The following is a 26459-nucleotide window of genomic DNA, read 5'->3' as shown; positions in this document are numbered from 1 at the left end:
TGATATCATAGAAAAAACTGTAAAGTGGCCACTATAGTACTAATATTCGTTTTCAATATTTTATTCAAATTTCAGGTTTATTATTACTTCACAATTATTTAAAATGTTTCAGATCACCATGCCAGAATAAAATGACGTAACTGTGGCATTAACTATCTTTAGAAGTATTCTTTGACGTAAGTGTTACATGCAAAAAAGAATAATTTTCTTAACAGTCACAAGCAACATGGAAATATCATCGGTGATGGTTGTGTTCCAACTTAAGTACTAGTGATTTTGGCAGGCTTCTTAAAAATTAGTTTACTGTAAACCATCAACATCTTTTTTCCTATTATCTTAGACTGGATGGCTGAAAAGTACTTGGGCTTTTGTCCAAGGAAAGGGTTTTGTGGTGGTTCATCTGCTCTTTTACATCTAGTTGGGACTTCTAGAATGCATTTGTCTCAACATCAGTATGAGTGTTTCCCAAAGCTTTGTACTTGTGTATGGAAATGCATTTTGTTTCACATATTTAATGTGAAATCCCTATCTAAGGACCTACAAGATGTACATCGGCGAGCAAGGTTTCTTAGCTGAGTCACTGATTGTAGATCTCATTGTATTCCTCTTTTGTACAATTGTTGGCCTTTTTCTTAGAAGTTTTCCTATTCTATCAAAAGTGGAGTCAGTGCATAAGTAACGGTGTCCTCTTAATAATAATAAAAAGTAGTGCTATGCAACATATTATGAGGGAGCACGGAAGCACAAACAGTTGCTCTGCATTAGAGAAACAGTGTGGCTGGAATGGAAATCACTCGACTGGATGTAATGGATTAGTTATCCTTCACACAAAATGTGTATGTGGACACAGATGTATTTTCCTAGGCTTGTATCTTGGCAAATGTTTGATTTCACTTAAATTGTATGATTATCTAGGTTCTGCTTATCCTGTTTGTTTTGTTCCATTCTGTGTCTCATTTATTTTAAATTCCTGACATGTTTGCTTTTGTGTGTAAGCTCCTCATATAAAATTTTGTTGAGGATTAAGGCAGCAACAAAGTTCAGTAAATAGTCAGCATGAACTAATTCTGTGCAATGGGAACCCCAGAAAAGCAGATGATAAAAGCTCTCAGGTTACAATTGCCTTCCTCATCTTCCAGAAAACACGCTACTTTTGATTTTTGGGTCATGACAAATGTTGACCATCTTGATGAGATCAGTCTCATTGACTGGGTGCACATTTGTCAAACATGGATTTCATGAGCTGGGGACTTGTTAACACGAACAGTCGATTGCTACTCTAAGCTCTGGACATACTTTTGCCTACCATCCAATGACACAGTAATGGAACATTGTACGTCATAGTGCATGGGATTTTGATCTTATTGGCTGAACTGTGAACATTGTAGGAGAAAAATAATTTTGAAAATGCACCATTTGTCAATAAGGGTTGAGGGGAGTGAAACAATCATTACTGAGTAACTGCTATTGAATATGCTGTACTGGGGCAAGCAGGGTTCTGTTTGGGTGGGCCCCAAATAGGCTTGTGATTATCTCACTGTATAAATTTCCAGAGGGTTATTGGTTGACCCTACCACCCCATCAGCAAACAAACATGTAACAGTAAAAATGTGATAGTAACACAGTATCAGGAGAATTATTAAAGAATGTTGCACTAGTTACAGAACACAGATTTGAACCGTTGCCTCATGACTCACACACATGAATGTATCTTCTTCTGCTTCTACACAATGAGCACTGATCCAAAGGAATTGCTGAAGAAATGGTCTTGGATGGTTATTGATTCATTCAAGAGACATACTTGAGGTATAGGGACTTCTGAAATTAAGTTACGCAACAGGCACGGCACCCTTTCAGAAGAGTGGGCATGTTACCAATTTCCTGAGAGACAATTCTGCTGCAGTACGGACAACAGGTTCATCACATTGTGGGAGTGAAATGGCACTCCAAAGATGAGGTACAAGGAACATTAAGTTTCTTGTTAGCCAAACATATAAATTGCACACAAATTCGCCATGAAATTCTTGCAATGTAGCATCCAGTCGTAGTGAAACAGTGCCAACAATTTGATGAAGACCATTCAGTCTTTCCAGCAAGCTCAGTGGATATTTGACAGGAAAGAGATTTTCCATCAAAGAGGAAATTCACACAGCAATCCTCAAATTGTTCCATGACTGAGGCACACGTTTATATTTTCAAGAAACTGAACAGTTTGTGGGATGTTACAATTGTTGTTTACAGGTTTTAGTGACTGTAGTGAAAAGTAGTATCTGCATCACTTTGAATTGTATTGCAGCATACAGTAAAAGTTACTCAGTCTGCCATAGTAACAGGTAACTTTCTTTCTGAAGTCTCATAGTTTCCTGCTGCTTTCACACCTTTCTTTGACAATCATCAGATGTCAGGTTACTCCTGGATGCATCAGTGAATGGAATCCTACTCTGCTGACTGAGTACCCATTCTGTGTTTTCCCATACCCAACTCCACAGACCAATGCTTTGGGGGAGGGATGCTAGTGCTATCTGAGGCCACATTGATAATGTGGAGACTTGGATTTTGTCTTGACCATAGTTGCCTGATATCCCAGATATCTGGTTGGAAACCCAACTCCCAACTGTACTTTGTTGGGATAGATAAAATTCCTGGTTACATAAAAATGGACAACATTATATAAAATGATGTGGTCTTCACTTCAAATTGCTCATTACCAATTTCTAATGAGGGGCAGTCTTGTATGAGTTACTGACTTAAACTCCTCCTTTTATTAACAGCGCTAAGTGGCCATACTTGACTAAATAGCCATTGTTTTGGAGTAGTGCATCAGAGGTCAATCGTGACAGTGCTTTGTAATTCTCTGCTGAAAAAATTGAATAGGGTTGTGCAGTTTCCTTCCCCTGTGGCAGCCTTAGTCGTCATGATGATCTTATCAAAACATTCGAAAGAGAAATTGTGACAAAGGAAGCTGGGATAATTTTTTAATTTTTACTTCCCCCTTGTTTTGCAATATGCCTCCTTCAAATTTGTTTCTTCACTTTCAACTAATTACCATTAACATATGTGAATTGTAATCTGCATTTTCATAAAAGACAAAGGCAGCCCCCTCAGGTTGAATTTTGTCTGTGTAATTGATTTTCTAATTTATATTGAGTATTCCTAGTTAGTATCTTTTATTATAGGGCAAAATCAGTCATTTTTATGTAACTTTAATTCCGATGTTGACTTATAAATGGGAAGTTGTGCACTGGCCATACATAACTGTGTATTATTGGGAGGATGTGAAAGTAGAAGACTGTGCATCTGTCGGCTACATCATTTACAGTAGACAGTACTGCACATCCAACCCCTATGTTTTCAGCCAGTATGTAGACACCGAGGACAACAAAGGAACAAAGTAGGCAAACCACAACAAAATGGCAGTTTACTTGCAGCACAGTCTAAACTATGTTGAAAAATGATTTGACTTTGAAGAAAGTGTCTACAGGACTTTCAAACCATTTTCACTGACAGTGAAACAGAGCTCAGTTTCAGAATATCTAGAAGTTATTTCTTGTAGATGGGGATTTTATGTTTGAAGAATGTGTGCAGTTAAAGAACTTTCTCAAGGATGAAGAGAAGAACTTTTCAAGCTGAAATCAGATTAGTGGAAGGAATTTTTTTTCATTGTTATGAAAACTATGACAACTTCTTAAAACTTTTCCGTCTTGTTTCAGATGATGGTGAACACTTGGTGAGCTGAGAGGAAACTTTTCCCAGCAGCAACATTAGAAGCTGAAATAATAATAATAATAATAATAATGAAGATGGTTTAGTGATTTACATGTCTCCAGTTTTATTGAGGAAGAAAAGAAGATTCTATGAAGGAGATTGAAAAGTGAGCAAAAATCTCAATAAGGTAAAAAAATATTGAATTCTAGCCTGTGTGTGTTTAGTCTTGGTTTTTTAAAAAATATCCCGATTTAGTTCAGAAAAAACTAGGTGTCTGGTCTGTACTAATACAGCTGCCTTCTAAATGGGCAGTGCACAGCTCTTTTGCATTTTCTTGTGGGTGCCTATGAGCCACAACTCTTATGCTCTAAACAGGTTGTCGACTCCAGGCTACCACTGGAAGATGGTTTGTCTCACAGTAGTGGTTCTCTGTTTGAATGATGTCACTGTGGTGTATGACAAATTGACAGGCAACTTATCATGCTGCTATACACTCACAATGTAGATAAGCCTGAAATGATCCTTCAGAGCATGTTTACAGACAACACAGTTGAAGATTTTAATGAATCTGTCTCACAGAGATTTCTGTTCAATAGTAGATTATGATAAACATTCTGGCCAACGAAGTATCTGATTCCATTAAATTTTCAGCTATGTTTTTTCAATAATTGCAAATCTGCTGTTCAAAAACGGAAGCCTTTTGGATTGATATTTTGTTTGAAATTTCTTTCTGTTTCTTTGATGTTTGAGATTATAAATTTCATGTGTTTCAAATTATTTGGTTATGAAAATGCCTCATAGCACTTCTGTGTCAAATAGAAACTGTTATAATTTTTCATAACCACTAGAACAGTTCCTGAAGTTAATATTGTAAAAATGTACCTTTGATGCTTTGCACCCGTGAGTTGAGTTGTGCTATCGTTGTTAACTTTCTCAATAGTTTTAGTGAGGTTACTGAATGAGAGTAGTTGTCTTGGACTTGATGTCACATGGAACCAAGTGCAGTTTTATCTGTTGGACTGAGTAATGTGAACTCAGTGTATATCATGAACTGTAATTTGCTTTTATACTTCTGCAACTTTGAAATCAGTGACTCTTTTTTAGCCAGTTGCCAAAGCTTTAGAAATGTGGTTTAGCTGTTGATTACATTTGGAGAATTGGGCTTATCAAAAGCTACAATGTTGTTTCATCAGCAAGTCAAGATATTAACTGAAACTATATGACCTAGAGCCCACATGAATTGTACTTCTAAATATATTTGATGGTGAGCTGAGCCACAAAATACTTCAAATCATGTCGATGATTGTTGATACTGTTTTCTAGGTTATGCAACAAATGTCATTGGAACTCTATCCTACAGTGTCATATCCCAACATTACACTTCAGACAGTTCTGACAAACAAGTGTTACATCGTTTCAATATTTTCTTGTTGTTTGGAGTGAGTAACGGGACTCTTATAATACACAGGAAGAGAGAAGAAATAAAGCTCTTGATATCAGAGGCAGGAAGGGTCTTGGAAGATAAGTTGAATGGAATGGAAGGGATAAAAATCAGAAATTTTTGACATTCCTACCTGGAATTTCCGTTGGTTGTTTTAAAAATGCTAAAATTCCACCAACCGACATATTGCCCCCTGCCAGTGGTGTGGTGTGATGTGATGTGATGCAACATGGCGGGGCAGCTGGTCAGCACACCTCTGTCCTAGGATTTTTTTTACTGTGAAACCACTACTACTCGGTCAAGCAGCTCCTCACAAGACTGACTGCATTTTGTACCAGTCACAGTCCCCCCCCCCGAGGAAAAATCGCTGGCAGTTAGTCGAATGGCACAGCTAAGGAGGCAGACAGTGGAATGCGTAGTGTGTTAAAGAGCAGTTCTAAGATGAACATAAGACAAGAATAATGGAATGTAGTCAAGTTGAATCAGGAGATGCGGAATGAATAACGAGGGATGATCAGCGAGTTTGCATTTGAAAGCTGTACGAGGAGGGGTGAAAAAGCTTCTACCCTAACAAATAAAGAGTGAAAGAAATTTCATAATATAAATTTATTTGTATATATAATACCTGTGTACACCAATACACTTGGAGGCATGCTCAGATAACTTCTGCAAACCATTCAAAGAAAAGATCTTTGATTTCAATTGCAACAAAGCATCAGTCACTGCATCATCATCATCCTCCTTTGAGGTATTTTTTTTCGGTTTGGGACAAGGAAAAAGTCTGACCCAGTCAGATCTGGAGAATATGGCAGGTGACACATTCCACATCATTACGAAAGAATCGTGTTCATGATCCATGGAACAACTAATATAACTAACTAGAATTGGAAGTTTTTCATTGTCCATTATACGAGGTTTGTCCGGAAAATACGTATAAAGGTTGAATAATGTCTTTATGTTACAGGTTGCAGTCACCATCAGGTGAGACTACTGCTGTAATCAATCAAATCAATGCTCAGTTCGAGTCAGAGCACTCTGCGTGAAGGTGGGAGTGTGCAGCAGATTGTGTTCTTAAAGACCGTGGATTGACAGAATGATTGCTGACAAGCTGTCAACCCTCAAAACAATTGTTCACAAAAACTTGAAATGAAGAAATTGTACCGAAGCTCTTGACACCAGAACAGAAAGCAAAGAGGGTTGAGTGCTGTAGGGATTGGTTGGAAGCAGAGGAATGAGGTGACTTTCTCAACCGAGTCATCACTGAAGACGTGTCCTGGTATTAGAAATTCGATGTGGAGCTCAAAGCAAGGAATGGAAACTAGCAGGAGAACCGAGAACAAAAGAGTCGCGAAAATCAAGGTCCAATGTGATGACAGTGTTGATTCTTGGAGCATTGTTCACAAGGAATTTGTCCCTCCCAGCAAGAGAGTGAACGGAAATTTTTACGTTGAAGTTCTGACACGTCTCGGAGCTCTTGTGGCAAGAATTTGACCCTTCATCACAAGAATGCGCCCGCACACATGTCGCTCGTTGTGTTTTTGGCCCGAAGCTCAATCACCACTGGATTTAATCCCGTGTGAGTTCTTCATGTTCCCAAAAATGCGTAATGGTGTGGCATTGGGAGATGTGGAAACGACATGGCAACTAAACAACATCACAACTGAAGACTTTCAGCAATGTTATCAACAGTGGAAATGGCGTTGGCAGAAGTGTATCACGTCTCAGGGTGAGCACTTTGAAGGAGACCATATGGTAATACCTGAATAATTGTAAAATAAAGTTATTATGCAACTTTTATATGTATTTTTCGGACAAACCTCGCAGATTAGGAAATGAGACACTGAAGATAATAGAAGTGTTTTGTTATTTGGGTAACAAAATAATTGATTTTGGCTGACACAGAGAGGATATAAAATGCAGCCTTCACTGTATATCTGAGAAAGAGGAATATGTTAGGAGTGGATGTAAATGTTACGGAGTCTTTTCTGGAGGTATCTGCGTGAAGTGTAGCCTTGCTCCGAAACTAGATGTGAACAACAAGCAGTTGAAGCTAGAAAAGGATGGTATCTTTAAAAATGTGTTTCTAGGAAGAAATTTTGATGATTTCGTGGATAAAACATAAGGTAAACTCTGTCCATCGGTACTGGCCGACCACCGTGTCATCGTTTACCAATGACGTCCAGCACACCACTATCCTGCCTGTGTCAGTTTTCTTGTCCTCGAGTTCCTCAGTTGGCATCACAAGGGTGAATGTACACTTTCCCAATCCTCTCACCCAGAAAAATCCCTGGCAGTACAGGGAATCTAAACCTGCGTCCTCGCCATGATAGGCAGCAGCAGTGAACACTAAGTTACAGAGGTAGTCAATAAGTGGATAGATGACTACTACTGGCACTTGACACCCTCTGCACTGCACCTAGAGGTGGCTAATGGAATAATTATGCAGTTGCAAATCAAATTACCAGGGGCATAGTATTGAAAGAAATTTTCAGCACAACATGAGTAAAAGAAGGAACTGGTTGATAAGACATACGCTGATGCATCGAGGAATCATCAATTTGGTGTTGGTGGGATTTGAGTGAGAGGAGGAAAAGCTGTTGAAGGGGAAATACAGTAAGCAGGTTCAAATAGATGTAGGCTTGCATAGAGAGCTGCATCAAACCAGTCTTTGGACTGAAGACCACAACAACAAAAACAGTTGGCTGTGTGTAGGAATTTTCTGTGGTCAGGAAAGCAATGAGAAATGATTTTCTGATTAAGAAAAGTGCAAACACTATACATTAATGTGGTGTAAAATGTTTCTTGTGCTGTTTATGAAGCCAGAGAAATCTTATATTAGTTCTTTTGGCATGATAAACCTGTACACGATGATTAAACTACACCTACCCATGGGTTTTATGCAACTTGCAATGCCTACAAATGTCATGGGCAAGATTTTCATTTCTCTCACCCACTACATGCAAATTACTAGTCCTACATAAAAAAATGAACAGGATCTTTTTGTTTGAAATTTAATGTAGTCATTTCTTTTTGGGAGGGGAGGGGATACATTTTTACTAGAAGCCATAGTTTTTGAATTATTTAACAAAAAGTACAAGACAGGCATTCAAATGCCTTTTTTCTTGAATGCCACAGAAAGTGTGGTGTCCAACAAAGTACAAAATGTAATGTAGTTAATTTTGATACAAAAAGGTTCTGTTCATTGTTTTTGCAGGACTAACAGTGAGCATGTAGGGAGGAGAGAAGATTAAAATCATGGGTGTGGTTCTTGAAGATGTTGCAGGTTCCATAAAACTTTATGGCAGGGGCAGCTGAATAACCCTGTGTATGATCCACAAGATTCAACAACATGCTGATCAAACCTCATGGTCAAACATGGCTGCTGATAGAAAATAGGTGGTTCATATTGGCTTGAGTATCCCCATTATGTGACTGCTGTAAAGAAGAGGATGTGGGGTGTTCTCCGTCAGCTTTTATACCCACACTGGTATGCCAAAAGGCATTAAAATATACAAGGCATGCCAGAAAAGTAAGTACCATTGTGGGAAAGGACTCATGAAAACATTTCTTCAGACCGTAACAGCCACCACTGTTCAGACATTTGTCATAGCAGTAATCCAACTTTTCTATGCCCTTTTCATAGAAAGATAATACCAGTTAAGACCTCCAATACTGATCACACTTGCTTACATCATCATAGGTGTTCAAGCACCTTCATCCTGACTGATGATGAAGTAAAAGTGGTAGTCCGAAGATGTGAGATTGGCAGGTGGTCTCACTGTTCCCAAGTGAATTGTTTAGTAAGGATTTCAGTGCCACCAGCAGAAATGAAGCATCATAATGATTCGATTGAGAGTTTTGCATCTTTTGTTTTGAATAGTGTGATGGAGTTCTCTCGGTGTTTTGCAGTATCATACCGCTTTCATGGTTTCAGCTCTGAGAAGGAACTCAACAAGCAGAATGCCTTGTTGGTCGCAGAATCCATTTCACCTGACTTTTTGCACTTGCAACTTCATTATGATTTCTTTTTTGGGGGTGGTGGAGGATTGTCGGACTGTCAGTTCCTTCACTCCATAGATTGTTGATTTTATTTTGGAGTGTCATGAAGACCCCAAGTTTCATCACCAGTCACGATTCTATTTAAGAACTCATCTTCCTTATCACTGTATTCAGTGCTGAAATGTCAAAACTCTGCCAAGGTACATAATTTTGAAAGCATTTTTCAAACGCAATTCACAAAAATTTAAGCAATTTATGACTGAGTCATGCAAAACAGTTTTTGAAATACATTCTTATTGTGAACCATGTGTTTTCTCACCCATACCATCAGTGACAACAGAAGGCTGTCCAACACATGCTTCGTCATGAGTGTTTCTTCAACTGTCTCATCCACTTTCTCACTGTAAATGTCTACAAGTTGATGAATTTCAGGTGGCTTAATGTTCTGTGTGTTGGAACTAAACATAACAGAGCACACTTCACAGTCACTGGGCTCAGAGGTTGTCCTAAAGATTTTGACTGATCACTAACAAATATAAATACCACAAAATTGAGCTGCAGTGTCAAGACAATGAACCAGAGAAATGTGTGAACCTACAACACAAGTGCTGCAGTGGCAGTAGAATGATTTGGCAATTACTTTCAGGATGCACCTCATACTTAGGACTTCAATGGAAGTGCCTGTCGCCTTTTAATGTAAATTTTTGCTTATGATGGTAACTATGTTTAAGCAGTGTGTGTGTGTGGCAAGGGGGTAATTAACAGTTGAACTATCTTTGTTTTGTTTATCTCTCTCTAGTCATGACAGGTAATGTGAATCAAGGACAAAGGTACTTTCTGAGTTACCTTAGTCAAGCTCCAACCCTTCTGTCCTGTACAGCTACTTGCTTTTATCCTGAGGTTGTTACTCTCTGGTCAGCAGGTGCTCCTAAAAAAGTTGCATACATTGTGTACAAAAATCTACATTTACAAAGAATTTGTGGGGCCAGACATGTTAGTAATGCTCAAGATATGGTGTGACTATTGGTATAGGGGCAATTCAGAAAATATCACCTGTCTACATTATGGCACAACTGGAATATGCTTGCTCAAATAGTGACAATGCATTCAGCTGAACTGGTAACCAGTGCTTCATATACCAACATCGTCTCCCCCTATAAAAAAAGAAATTTAGAGGCAGTCACATAAAAAAAAGCTTCTTTTCCTCTCCTAAACACTCGAAAATTGTGTGTATGTAGTTTGTTTTCATATACAGGGTGTATTAAAAGAGCTGTCACCATTACCTACACTGCTTGCATGGTGTTAATTTGCACACAGATTTCTGGTTGTTCCACTGGAAAGCTTACCAAGACATTTACAGCATAAAACTGATACCTGCTTGTATTTTAAAAAATGTACACAGCTCAAAGGTAGTGCAACTGCTGCTCTGTAGAATTACCATGCCTTTCATGCAGTACAACATTTTTAACCTCTGGGATTTGCTATGAAGTAATTACTTGATGCCATACGAAAAAACAAAACAGCCTCACTGCTAATATTTCTCACATACGTAATAGGTGAAGGGAACAATGAAACCAACAAAATTAAGAAGACCATTAGCATTTTTTTTAAATTCATCTATCTTTTACAGTAAATTTCAACCATAAATGTTTCGTAGGCACATTACAACATTAACAAACACTGCATTATAAATATAATTTGGGACTTCAGTGTGCAACTATATACATGACCATTTTTATTACTTAAGGGTTAATTTTATCAACTTACAGAAACAGTTAGTTTAAGAAACATTTAATCATGCCGATGGTCACCTGTTATCTCACTGCTACATAGTGTTAAACCATAAGCTAGGTGGAAGACTCACTGGACGAAAAATTGTTAGAACTACCTACATACATTGGTAAAAAGCACTTCTGCTGGTCTCAAAAAACTTTATTGTGCGCTTCTGTTCCAAATGACAACTTCACAGCTACAGTAATTTCACCAATAAGGTGGGCTACAAATAGGTTGTAATATTCTGACCTGAGTAGCTCTTCAGCAAATAGAGCTACATAATATGTGCTACTGTTTTTACATGACCACTAATGCTAGTCATGTTTACAATAGAAACAATAATTAGGCCCAATACATTTAAAATTGTATGCCTACAGCCAGAATGTACTACTTGTTGGAAATGAAAATTCATCAAAATACTTGTAGTACACACTGAAATACCTTGCATCCATTCTCTCTTGCTGCAATAAAGCTAAATCTCATAGCCAAAGGCAGTTGTACATTGTTGAGGGGAACTAGAACATATAGTAAATGTAACTAAATAATATCTGTATTCATTTGAGTTTGTTTCACCAAGATCCAGATTATGTTGTCACTTATGTCCCCTTGTTCTCACATTAACCGATTAGTTTTCAATTTTGGCCAATTGATACAAGACAGACTTATAACTCCTTCATGTTCATTGTTATTGGCAATAACTTTATTAGCTCTGATGACAATACAAAACTTGATAAACAAGTCAATGCAATCTGTGCCAGCACTTACCTCTTTCAAATTTTGTTTACATTCAGTGCTATTCATTTTGTTCTAAGGCTTGTGTTTAGTATAAATAACCAATGGTGCATCTGTAGGCCATACCAGGTCCAATATTAAAACTGCCTCAATTTGATCCCATAGATTGCCACTTTACTGATGTGGCATTTAATAAATTAAAAAGAGCATCTCTCTTGAAATATTTACAAACTGAATACTGCTGAACAAGACGTACGTACATTTTGACACAGTTATACAATTGAAAACGTTGACAGATGCTCCAAAAAGTTCTTTTGCAACCTGAATACTGAAACATGTTCTAGGAACTACTTTAAAATGTTAAAATTCTACACTGGAAGACACTCTGTTTCATTTTTATATTACTGCAGAAGGGCAGGAGCAAGATAAGGTACTTTCAGGTTCCAGTACTGACCATGGTCTTACTATCATCCAGTTAGAAACATTCACACAATATTAGTCACAGCAGAAGCACTTTCACTACAATGGTTGTGATGAGTATGCTCCTAAACCCTATTATTCTCATTTACTTTTTTGTGGTTTACATTGTTCACTGATAAACAATGGCATCCTAGCAGACACTGTAGAAATAAACTTCTTTGGACCAAATACATGTTAAATGTTTATTAGTATTTCTGTCACAACAATAGAAGGTAAGTAAGGTTGCTCCACACCAAAATTATAAAATTTTTTACTGCCAACACCAGTTGTTCTGCTCCAAAATCAAACTAAATTTTCAGGTCTTCTGTGTGGTCTGCAAGTTCCTTTATGTTGGGAGCATATGTTTTACTTAATAGACAAGTTTTCTAGAACTTGTGATTTAGTAGAAAGCAAAGAAAAAACTAAAAGGTGATGAAATGAGAAATTAGAATGTGTGAGAATCACTCCAATTAGGCCAGTGGCTATATCATCTTGGTGGTGCACGGAACTGGGTTCTCAAGGCTGAGAAGAGACAGAAAAATGAAGTGAGATGTTTATGTTCCTTTGAAAGATCTAGAGACACTAGGAAGGATTATGTATGCCAATCAAGGACTATTTAAGACCATGACAGTTGGTCCTCTTGACTAGGGGTGTGAGAGAACAAACCACCACAGAAGAAAGGGAAAAATATTGTGAACTGCTATGCCAGATAGACAAATGTGTAAATTCATTAACTGAACACATAACAGGTATTGACTAGTAATAAGTTTCGCCAAAGCCAGTTGTCATTGGTTAGGTCAATACATGCCTAAGATGTCATTTTTCATGAGTAACACTGTGTGAACAAAGAACAGCTCTCAAGCATACTAAACATCAATGACCCGCTGCCTACTGGAATAACAAAGTTTCTTTATGGACCACATTTTGATTACTTGGCAGAAGCAATCTCTAGTTTATAGTGGGCTGTAATGATATCAAGCATAATATCTCACATCACCTCATAACTTTGGCATTCTGCTGTTTTTAGGGCAGTGCTTAACAAATCAAAGAAGTTCGCCAAGATATGGCACCATTTTTTATAATACCTGCCACTCTGCTTGTGTCATGTTAATGGAAACTGACAATCATAGCACCCACAATGGTTCAATTTTCACTTTCACAAAAAGAAAACCAGACTGTCTGTGGGTTTGGTGTTCAGCAGGGGGCAAAACCTTGTTAGTGGTCTCGCTGCGAGACTCAAAAGCATTCTAATGCCCATGCTTACATCACCGGGTTTTGAGAGAACTGTCGGAAGGCAGCAGTGTTATTCTTGGCAGGTCCTGGCAAAAATTACTATTGGGACAGCAAATGCATTAAATCACTAGAAACTGCTGTCAGGTAGAACCACTGTACTCAATAACAACCAGAATCATTTCTATAAGTATCGCATATGAGTGCAGCTTATGGAAACTATATGGACATGAGTTCAAAATCCCTTTCTTATCTGCAGGAATTTACACTAGATTATCACACAACAGCTGTAGGGACCTAGAATAAGTTTATTCATTGAGAATACAGAAAATTGCGACACTCTCATTTCGTTATTTTCAACAGAACAACCAAAGGAAATGGAAAATCTAGCTGAAGAAATTAATAAATTACACCACAAAATTCAATTCATTTCATGTCACTGTAGGAATGAAACATTAACAAAACTTTTTATATAAAATTCTGAAATTTCCAGGAAGCCAACAATTACCAGGGTTACCATCCATATCAATATAAAAATGTGTTCTTCAGAAGAATGTTTAATCACATGCGTAATGATCCAATGGATACAAGTGAAATATAAAAAGAAACACAAATTGTAAAATCAGCTGCCTCCAGTTATGAATACATTCCCGCTGTAATACATAAATTAAACCAACCACCCACAAACAGGAAGACCATCTTTGTAATAAGCTGACCTTCCTCAAGGAAGATTTCATGCCAACCTCTTCAAGTTGTATGACATAAAAATAAGCTTCTTCACAAGCAACACAATACTGAAAGCACTAAGCAAGAATATCACAAGTCAGGTATGTCCAAACTTCTGCGATAAACAAACTGGTAGAAGCACAGGGATGCACTCTGTCTTAACATCCAAAACAAATCTGACTTTGCAGAATGAGTTACTGGGCAAGAATTGTGGCAATCAGTGTAGAAAAGAACCAGGCAAGAAATCTGACTTTCTTGAAGGAACTGAAATATCTTTCAACAGAAATACAGCACCAGTCTACTTGCTCAATGACAAATCTTGCCTTCACAACTATGAAGGCTTTATATTTCAAAAATAATTAAATTAAAAAAAAACCTGCCCCCCTATCTCTCTTTACATCTTACCTACATTAATATCACTATAAATAATCTTGCATGATATATCTAAGCCTTCTACTCTTGTTTTTAAAAGTAAACTTCATCTACATAGCAAGAGCTGCAAATATTGGAACTTAACTCTATTTTTTGGGCATTCATGTTCAGTTTTGATAAAAGTATTTACCCACACACTTTTATTGTCTCTGAGCAAAGTATGTTATATCTTCATAACACGCATCAGTTGTACAGTGCTGGCTAAGTTTAGTAATCAATTGTGCCTCATGGGCATGACTATTGTCTGAAGTAGTGATGGAAGGAATTGACACTGTGAATGCTGCATAGAGGGCTATGTGAGTATCTTTTCTGAGCAGCACATTGCAAATCATACCAGATAAGCTCAATGTTCAAATCTGGGGAGTTTAGTGGCCAGTGGAAGTGTTTAAATTTAGAAGAGTGTTCCAGGAGCCACTTTGTAGCAATTCTGGACCTGCCAACTGTATCATTGTCCTGCTGGAATTGACCGAGTCCATCGGAATTCCCAATGGACAGGATGCTTATGTATGTGTCACCTTTCAGGGTCATACCTAGCCATATACTCCAACTGCATGCCTCCTACATCATTACAGAGCCTCCACCAGCTACAACTGTCCCCTACTGACATGCAGTGTCCATAGATTCAAGAGGTTGTCTCCATGCCTGTACGTGTCCAACTGCACGACACAGTTTGAAATGAGACTTGTCCGACCAGGCAATGCGTTTCCACTCATCAACAGTCAAATATCGGTGTTGATGGACCCAGGTGAGGCATAAAGCTTTGTGTCGTTCAGTCATCAAGGGTACACAAGTGGACCTTCCGCTACAAAAGTTCATATCGGTGATGGTTCACACTCTGACACTTGTCCATGGCCCAGCATTGAAATATGCAGAAGGGTTGCACTTCTGTCACTTTGAATGATTCTCTTCAGTTGTTGGTCCTGTTTTTGCAGGATCTTTCTTCGGCTGCAATGATGTCGGAGATCTTATGTTTTACTAGATTCCGGATATTCACTGAATGCTCATGAAAATAACCACTTCATTCTTACGTTGGAGATGCTTTGTCCCATTGCTCATATGCCAACTATAACACCACATTCAAATTCACGTAAATCTTGATAAGCTGCCATTGTAGCAGCACTAAGCAATCTAGCATCTGTGCCAGAAAAATGTTGTCTTATATAGGCATTGCCGACTGCAGTGCCATAATCTGTATGTTTACAAATCCCTGTATTTGAATACGCATGCCTAAGCCAGTTTTGTTGGCAATTCAGAGTATATACATATCCAGTGAGAAGATAATGATATGTTACCAATCCACATACTGTGATGGAAGAGGTACATGGCAGGGAATGTGTTCTGTTGTTTGGTGGTTGATGGTATTCTGGGACCATTTTATCCTCAGAAAAAAAACCTCTTACCTTGATATGCTCAGGCTGTTACTATGACTGGCTGACTCCCAAGACACAGTCTTTTTCCAGCAATATGGTGCACTGTGGCAGATGTTGCGGACCAGGTGTTACGAGGTATGCTGAAATGGCAGGGGTGGTCCTATTCCCTGGTGTTCTAGGCCAACAGGCATTAGAAACGTGGGCTTGTTTCTGTGAGCACATACCAAGGACAGAGTCTAACAAGCAGCTGTCAACCACATCAAAAATTTAATGAACAAAATCATTTCTGTCCTTGCCACAGGTGATGCAGATATAATGTGCTGAATGTGGATCGATCCTGATAACAGACTGGAAATTGTGCCCACATGTTGAAATTGATTAAACTGCATAAAACTTTGTGACAATACCTTAGGTCAAATTTGTTTGCATGCTGTTACACAACATAAGTGTTCTGTAACTTTTGAGACACTCTGTTTATCCTCTGCCCATTGCAGGTTAAAAACCTTATTGTGCTGTCAGAGCCCTTGATATGTTCTCAGAAAGAGGCTAAACCACCACACATTTCAAGTCACCTGCTGTCCAGTTTATGTGGTGTTTGCTGCACTGACAACATATACATTTTTATGCCTCAATAGTCTTCTGCAAGGGTCCCACTGCATGCAACTTGCCATCACATTATTTGGTTGAAAACTAGTAGACATGGGTCTGCAGTGATTCCTGTTGTGTTTGAGACTGACTGTCAATGGCAACTTACAATGTTCATCTCGATGACTAACTACGAGTTAGGATCTTAATGTGGCCACATTGTGTGGTACAACATTCCTTGTAGACAAGCATTTGGGAGAGAATAATCCCATACGAGGAGGGTTGAGGAAAGAGCATGTAAAAGGCACATTATAAAATATGTGATGAAGGGAGGCAAATAACGTTGAGTAGCATCTATCGACCCACTTCACTGAGTGGTCAGCATATCTGACTGCCATGCAGTTCATTTCCAGTCATGTCACACCTTCTCTCTGCTCAGGGAGTGGGTGATATGTTGTCCTTATTATTGATTCATCATCGCCAGCATGAAAGTCACCCACCGTGGTGTCAACAGAAAAGACCTGCAACTTGTCAGCGAAACTTACCCAGCAAGTGACTCCCAGGTATCAATGTCCATATGACCACTTCATTCCACCTAGAGCATTAGAAAGGGAAACGTACCAAAGAGGAACAGTGACCAAATATGCTAAATGTGTTGGGCTATAAACAAACAAGGATACTATTTCAAAATTTAAAAGCTTTTGTCTACCTTGGTCACCAAAGTCTGAACATTATGGCCTTTCCTCAGAAACATACAGTGATCAGAAGTCCAAAGTAGCAACTGAAAAAAGATATCTTATCAGTGTACTATCAGATATGAGGCTCCTCTGAAATTGTCTATGGAGGTTTTTTACTTTCTCCTACATAAAGGGTGAGATGAACTCCACTGATAAAATTCAGGTGGTGGTTCAAAGATGTTTTATGAGTATTTTGGTACAATGGACCTTGGTCTCCTGTGGCTCAATGCAAAGTAATAATGTAATTATGATTTATTTAGTTTGTTACCTTCATTTCTTCTGAAAATACACTGTCCAGACACGTTAATGTGACTACCCGTCAAGACCTCGAATAACCTCTTTTTGCAGTGCACACCGTTGCGAGACATGCAGGAAGAGATTCATGGAAATGATCATATGGCATTAATGACTGGCAGACCCCATCCAGGCTCGATCAGTTGCCTACTGCAATTCTTTTCATTTTATGCTGCTTTTGAGACATGCTTGTTGATGACAAGAACAACACAATGCCCACTTTCCAAGGACACAAAAATCCCGTATCAAACTGGGCTCCCCCACGTGGCTGTGAGGTTCTGTATTAACAGGGGTGTGGAGCCATTACTATTTCATTGCCAAGTCCAGGTGTTCTAGGTTTCTCATGTGAGGATCCACGGACAATACACCCTGGCAGGGGGGTTCCCACAGATTCTCAGTTGGTTTATATCCGAGTCTTTGGTGGTTAGAGGCATGTGATAAACTCGTCCTGTTGCTGTTTGAACCACACATGAGCTGCGAGCTGTGTTGCATTGTACTGCTGGTAAATGTCACTATGCTGAATAAAAACAAACTGTGTGTACGGGTGGACACGACCCTCGAGGACAGACGGATACATCTGTTGATCCTTTGTGCCTCCCAGAATATCATCACCACCCAGGGAATGCCACAGACTCCCTCCCCTGTCGTGCCCCATTCTGACAGTTGTTGCAGTGTGTTTTGCTTTCAGACATTTAACAATGTGCATTCCAATAGCCATCTGTCATTTGAAATGCCTCTCAGTTCATCTGGGTGGTCAGTTGGTTAACAGATGCACGTCTCTGCAGCTGACACTCACCCCTGTCATCTGTGGCCCATGACTACACAACAGTATCCACGGCACCAATTCTGAATAGCACCATTTTGCTGAGCACAGTATACTTCAACCACACTGACATGCGAACAGTTTACAGACTTACTCATTCCCAAATGCTTCCACCCTTTCCCCAAAAGCCAATGACAGTGCACATTTTGTCTCCTCCTTACAGTGACAACTGCACTATTTTCTCTGGCTCCCAACATGCTTTGTATACCCTTCACTGCTAGTGGTGTTGTCTGTGAGTGATTACTGCATGCCGATTTTGATTGCAGGCAGTGGTCACATTAATATTATGGACCAGACCGTGTATCTACACAATAAAGAAAAAACCCAGTGTAGCATATCAACTGTATTTTGTCAAAAAATATGCAAGTTTTTTCCACAGAAACGAAAATTTCTAAATTCGTTCCCCTGTTGAAAAAGAGTGATAATCTTGAAACAGAAAACTGCAGACCTGTCTCACTTCTCCCAACTTTCTCTAAGGTTTTGGCGATACTAATCAAATATAGAGTGACACATTATCTTAATTATGGAATCTGATAAACAGTAATCAGCATGGATTTCTAGCTGGGAGTAGTACCGAAACAGCTTTACTGGAAAAAACCCAAAAGAAATAATTAGTAAATTGGGAGAGGGAAAAAGTGTTGTCAGGATAAATCTAGAGCTGTCAAAAGCCTTTGACACTGTTGACCACAGCATACTTTTGGAAAAGCTTGAAGCTATAGGTATCAGAGGACCGGAACAAAAAGTGGCTTGAGTAGTATCTGGAAAAGAGGATGACGGTGGTTGGAATTACAGCACCAAAAGAAGTCTATTAGGCCCCTTGCTGTTCCCCATTTACATTAATTATATTCATGTGCCAGAGAGAAAAGCTAGAATCAAGTTGTTTTGCTGAAGATACTAGTTTAATTGTTTGTTTTATGAAGCAGTCATTGCACACTATTGTGGACCATGTCCTACAAGATACACAAAAATGGCTCAGTGCTAACACTGAATGCAAAAAAAACTAATTATGTGCAATATGTAAGAATAAGTGAACATGACGACCTACATCTCACTATGGAGGGAAACAACTTGAAAGAGTTCAGTGAGCAAAATTCCTGGGTATGCACATTGATGAGAAGATAAACTGGAAGGACCATGTGGTGAGCTTAGCACTAAAACCCAATTCAGCATGTTTTGTACTTGGAATAATTTCAAGAGTTTGTAGTAATGACTGTACCAGATTAGTATATTTTGGCTATTTCCAGTCAATTGAGGCCTATAGGATAGTATCCTTGAGGAAAAACAAATTGTTGTTTAAATGAGATTTTCAAATTACAAAAACACCCTATTCAGATAACGACCCAAAGCCCACATCAAACACGTTGTAGGCCCCTTTTTAAAGCATTGGAAATTTTTGCAATTCCATCATTATACATTCTGAAATGTCTGTCGGTGATCAAACAAAATCGCGACAAAATGAAAAACCAATACAGGTTACCATACACGGCAATGTAAAAATCTCCACTTACAGGCTGTAATAAGGACCCAAAGTCAGAAACATGTATGTAATCAAGGCATCAAACTTTTTAATGCACTACCAAAACATATCAAAGAGCTGGAAAATTAGGATAAATTTAAAACTGTTATAAAGAACAACATGCTTGAAAAATGTTATTACAGCATAAGTGAATAGCTGTGCACAAATGTATAAGGATTTAATTTCATGTGATGAACAAAATTTCATCAGTGAATGTGTCTTGCAAGCCCATAAGAAGATCAATAACCACATGCTTAACAAATGTCACTAAAGTATAAGTGAATAGCTCTGCTCAACTGTAGAAAAATATATGATGTGGCAAATGAAATCACAACTTCAAGGAATAGGTCTGTCCAGCACATAATTTCTTGTGTCATAAAAACAGTTATTTGTTGTATATTGTATTAAAAATGAGATAAATTAATATGAATACAGCACAAATTTGATCATTGGGATGTTGTGGTCTTAAGTCCTGATACTGGTTTGATGCTGCTCTATCCTGTGCAAGCTGCTTCATCTCACAGTACCTACTGCAACCTACATCCTTCTGAATCTGTTTACTGTATTCATCTCTTGGTCTTCCTCTACGTTTTTACCTTTCCTGCTGCCCTCCAATACTAAATTGGTGATGTCTGAGAACATGTCCTACCAACCGATCCCTTCTTCTACTCAAGTTGTGCCACAAACTCGCCTTCTCCCGAATCGTATCCAATACCTCCTCATTAGTTATATGATCTACCCATCTAATCTTCTGTAGCACCACATTTCGAAAGCTTCTATTCTCTTATTGTCCATGTTTCACTTCCATACCAGGCTACACTCCATACAAATACTTTCAGAAATGACTTCCTGACACATAAATCTATACTCGATGTGAACAAATTTCTCTTCTTCAGAAACGCTTTCCTTGCCAGTCTACATTTTATATCCTCTCTACTTCTCATCAGTTATTTTGCTCCCCAAATAGCAAAACTCATTTACTACTTTAAGTGTCTCATTTCCTAATATAATTCCCTCAGTATCACCTGACTTAATTCGACTACATTCCATTATCCTTGTTTTGCTTTTGTTGATGTTCACCTTATATCCTCCTTTCAAGACACTATACATTCCGTTCAACTGCTCTTCCAGGTCATTTGCTGTCTCTGACAGAATTACAATGTCACTGGCGAACCTCAAAGTTTTTATTTCTTCTCCATGGCTTTTAATACCTACTCCGAACTTTTCTTTTGTTTCCTTTACTGCTTGCACAATATACAGATTGAATAACATCGAGGAGAGGCTACAACCCTGTCTCATTCCCTTCCCAACCACTGCTTCCCTTTCATGTCCCTCGAATCTTATAACTGCCATCTTGTTTCTGCACAAATTGTAAATAGCCTTTCGCTCCCTGTATTTTACCCCTGCCACCTTTAGAATTTGGAAGCAAGTATTCCAGTCAACATTGTCAAAAGCTTTCTCTAAGTCTACAAATGTTAGAAACGTAGGTTTGCCTTTCCTTAATCTACTTTATAAGGTAAGTCGTAGGGTCAGTATTGCCTCATGTGTTCCAATATTTCTACGGAATCCAAACTGATCTTCCCCGAGGTTGGCTTCTAGTTTTTCCATTCATCTGTAAAGAATTTGCATTAGTACTTTGCAGCTGTGACTTATTAAACTTATAGTTTGGTAATTTTCTCATCTGTCAACGCTTGCTCTCTTTGGGATTGGAATTATTATACTCTTCTTGAGGTCTGAGGGTATTTCGCCTGTCTCATACACCTTGCTCACCAGATGGTAGAGTTTTGTCAGGACTGGCTCTCCCAAGGCTGTCAGTAGTTCTAATGGAAGGTTTTCGACTCAGGTCTTTCACTGCTCTGTCAAACTCTTCATGCAGTATCATATCTCCCATTTCATCTTCATCTACATCCTCTTCCATTTCCACAATATTGTCCTCAAGTACATCACCCTTGTATAGATCCTCTATATACTCCTTCCAACTTTCAGCTTTCCCTTCTTTGCTTAGAACTGAGTTTCCATCTGAGCTCTTGATATTCATACAAGTGGTTCTCTTTAATTTTCCTGTAGGCAGTATCTATATTACCCCTGGTGAGACAAGCCTCTACATCCTTACATTTGTCCTCTACCCATCTCTGCTTAGCCATTTTGCACATCCTGTCGATCTCATTTTTGAGACATTTGTATACCTTTTTGCCTTCTTCATTTACTGCATTTTTATATTTTCTCCTTTCATCAGTTAGGTTCAATAACTCTTCTGTTACCCAAGGATTTCTAGCAGCCCTCATCTTTTTTCCTACTTTATCCTCTGCTGCCTTCACTACTTCGTTTCTCAAAGCTACCCATTCTTCTTCTACTGTATTACTTTCCCCCATTCCTGTCATTTGTTCCCTTACGGTCTCCTTGAAGCTCTGTACAACCACTGGTTCTTTCAGTTTATCCAGGTCCCATCTCCTTAAATTCCCACCTTTTTGCAGTTTCTACAGGTCATAACCAATAGATTGTGGCCAGAGTCCACATTTGCCCCTGGAAATGTCTTACAATTTAAAACCTGTTTCCTAAATCTCTGTCTTACCATTATATAATGTGAAATATTGCAGTATCTCCAGGTCTCTTCCACATATACAACCTTCTTTCATGATTCTTGAACCCAGTGTTAATCATAGCTAAGTTATGATCCGTGCAAAATTCTACCAGATGGCTTCCTCTTTCATTTCTTCCCCCCCCCCCCCCCCCCCCCCCCCCCCCAATCCATATTCACCTACCACGTTTCCTTATTTCCCTTTTCCTGCTACCGAATTGCAGTCACCAATGACTATTAAATTTTCGTCTCCTTTCACTATCTGAATAATTTCTTTTACTTCATCATACATTTCTTCGTCATCTGCAGAGCTAGTTGGCATATAAAGTTCTACTACTGTGGTAGGCGTGGCCTTCGTGTCTATCTTGGCCACAATAATGCGTTTACTATGCTGTTTGTAGTAGCTTACCCACACTCCTATTTTTTTTATTCATTATTTAACCTAATCCTGGTTACCCCTCATTGATTTTGTGTTTATAACCCTGTAGTCACCTGACAAAAAGTCTTGTTCCTCCTGCCACCGAACTTCACCAATTCCCGCTATATCTTACTTTAACTTATCCATTTCCCTTTTTAAATTTTCTAACCTACCTGCCCGATTAAGGGATCTGAAATTCCACGCTCCGTTCCGTAGAACGTCAGTTTTCTTTCTCCTGATAACGGCATCCTACTGAGTAGAGCTCGCCCAGAGATCCGAATGGGGGATTATTTTACCCCCGAAATGTTTTACCGAAGAGGACGCCATCATCATTTAACCATACAGTAAATGTGCATGCCCTCGGGAAAAATTTCTGCCATAGTTTCCCCTCGCTTTCAGCCATTCGCAGTACCAGCACAGCAGGGCCGTTTCGGTTCGTGTTACAAGGGCAGATCAGTCAATCATCCATAATGTTGCCCTGCAACTACTAAAAAGGCTGCTGCCCCTCTTTAGGAATCACACCTTTGTCTGGCCTCTCAACAGATACTCCTCCGTTTTGGTTGCCCTATGGTACGTCTATCTGTATCACTGAGGCAAGCAAGCCTCCCCACCAACGGCAAGGTCCATGGTTCATGGTTCATTGGGATGATGATAAATAAAAGTGGCGAGTGGATGAGTGTGTTATGCATTGCAAGGCAAAACACAGCCAACTGGGCACGGTATAGCAAGAGCCAACGCTGCAGCACACTACTGGAACAGAAACCTTTCATCATTTTCCACTATGGAAGTGTTTAGAGAACGTGAGCTTAAGTCCTAAACGAACATAGTGTGGATGTGTAAGCCCTCAGCCTTCGTGCACTAAATTCTTCTCATCTCAGTACCACAGCCTTCGCCATCGGCGTAACCGTGGAATGCAGTAAGGGGTTGGCTGTTCGACCACAAGAAGCAGCAGCCTGCCCTGAGTTACAAGGGGCTAGCGGAAATTCGCGGGGATTGTCAGCTGCACTGTTTTGCTGCTTTACCTACAACTCAGACTATTGTGGTCGTGACATTTCTTGTACCTATTAAGTGTTGCAACAATGTATTTGTATGATTTCAGCTGTTACAACTGCGACTCTTTGGCATCACGGTAATAGGGTACGGCATTTTTTCGCCTGTTTAACTGCACAGTTTTATTTTTCGCTATCGATTTGCTGTAGTACCTTAGAACATATTCTGAGGTCAAACAGAACGACCTCAACGCGAGACAGCATGAATTTCGAGAATATAGATCATGCAAAACCCAATTCACTTAAAAAGCACAGTTGTCCTGGTGAGTGAAATGCGTTTCGGAAATCAGTAAACACCGTTTTCCCCTGTCTGCCTTGATCTCTGGTTTTCAGACTGTCGTTCGAGTCGGGTTGCACGTAGTCGATGTTTTCGGAATCCATGCTGCTTAGCAGGGGGGAGCTCATTCAGTCTGAGGTAACTCGTTACGCCTGAGTTCAGAATTATAAATTTTCTACTTGACCAAGATTTCGTGCCACCGTGAAGACCAGCCTAGACTTCAGGGTGGCTCTAATGCCATTCTTGATTCCTTGTGGATAGCTTGGAAGTTAATGCTGATAATCTCTGAGAACTGTACACAGTCGTATGCGTGAATACAAGGTGCGCTGATAAAAAGTAAAACATTTATTAACTGTCGGCTGCTACTTGGTAATCAGCACGTGATTACCGACGCAAAAGGTAATACAGAGTTTGACAGTAGGCGTACAAAAAATATCTCGTGACCAAAGACGTAAGCGTAGTTATGGCGATTCTCTTCTTAAAAGTTTACACAAGTACAGATGGAAATTGTGCTCGAATACGTGATACAAATAAAGCAATATACTGATGTGAGTTGGGCGTTTTACTGCTCTGTAACTGGCAACAGGATCGCGTTTACGTGTATGTTATCTGGGCATCACAACCAATTAAAATAAATCCTCCCCCCCCCCCCCCCATAAGCATAAAAAAGCAAATGTCGGGCTTGGTAGTCTAGCGATAATGAGCGTGCAGGAACAGTATAAGTCGCGAGTTCGAATCTCGGTGCCTCTCTTTTTTGTATTTTTAAGTGCAGTGTGCCATGTTTTTGGCTAAATATACCACTTAATCTTTTACCCTTGTTTTCGTCTGTCTGTTGCAGATCCTTTGCTTCGGGAACGGGGAGATGTATCAAGTTGAAATTTTTTTCACATACAGAGGTCGTGTTCCCTTCACGGTGTAAAATATACAGACCTAGAGGGCACTTTCTGTTGACCTACACTAATGAAAATTAGCAAGGAGCAAGGTTTTACAGTACACGTAAAGGAAAAATCCGAAAACTGGCAATTTGTTATTATATCACACGGAAATTGTTATCCAACATCGAACTTCAAATTACAACATCAGTAGTTCTGCGTTCATGTTGACTGGGTCCCAATACTAAACGTCAAATATCGCGCAAGGAATGGCAGTATTGTGTTTCGGAATGTAGCCGTCATCAGATATCCATATGCTATTACTGCATGTGCATATGTCGTTCAAAGTTGCATGTGAAGCAAAATTTCGCAGAATAGACGCAGTTAGCCTCAATGCAAAACTTCTAATTACTCTAATAACAGTAATACTTAAATATCTTCAACATTTCGCGGTCCTGTCACCAACTGTATAAACATTAATTTTAATAATGAACAGTCTCAGTTGCACCGTTTATCTAGAATTTACCTGTGTTTCAGTCGGGATAACCCAACCTTCTTCACAATAACATATCTACTGTCTGTCCATAGTGGACATCGCCAAGTTAATACTACTAATTCATAAACTATCGCCAGACTGTAAAACTTATCTGGCACTGCCTCGGCCCCACTTCGCGACCGCGATACGGCAGCCACGAGTGCTGTACTGGATCTCCACTATGAACACACAGTAAACACTGTTATTCTGAAGAAGGTTGAGTTATCCCTACTGAAACCTGGGTAAAGTCTAGGTAAGCGGTGCAACAGAGGCTGTTCATTATTAAAATAATAATACTGGTCGCCTGCTTCCTGCATGACTTTGTCACATTTATACTATCAAAATGAAAACATTCTCGAAAATCTTTTAATCCGTGGGATCGGTATCTTGCCAGGATCAATGTCGATAACGGGTGAAAATAGTCGAGATTCTCTACTCCCGGAACGTATGAACTGTCTACATACATAATTAAGTTTGTATAACATCCTCACCGAGCGAGTCCATTTTTTCGTTTTTTTTTTGTATATTATGCAATGTACCTTTTTTCTCTTTTGAAAATGTGTCTTAATGACGTGTAAGATTTGGCAGTTCATGGATGACTGACATGCAATGATTCAAACCCATTACATTCTTATGCCTTGTCTTAAATAACAATGCTGCAATGAGACTGAAAATTGAAACCTATTACAGGGTTACCACAACTTTCCCCCAAGTGAAAGACCTAAATTGTAAAAAAAAAAAGTAATGACCTCTGTGTTTCTGAACGTGTGAACAAAAATCTTAAGTACTAACATCAAAATGTTGTGTAATGAACTGCTTGTAGATGGAGAAAGGAAGCCCAATGGTAGATATGTTTAATTAAGATCACTGATTTTATTTTCATAAAGCGAAACCTATTTGCTGACGAA

The sequence above is a fragment of the Schistocerca gregaria genome, chromosome 10, assembly GCF_023897955.1.
Source record: "Schistocerca gregaria isolate iqSchGreg1 chromosome 10, iqSchGreg1.2, whole genome shotgun sequence".
In the NCBI taxonomy this organism is placed as follows: Eukaryota; Metazoa; Arthropoda; class Insecta; order Orthoptera; family Acrididae; genus Schistocerca; species Schistocerca gregaria.
Note: the sequence above shows the minus strand (reverse complement) of the source record.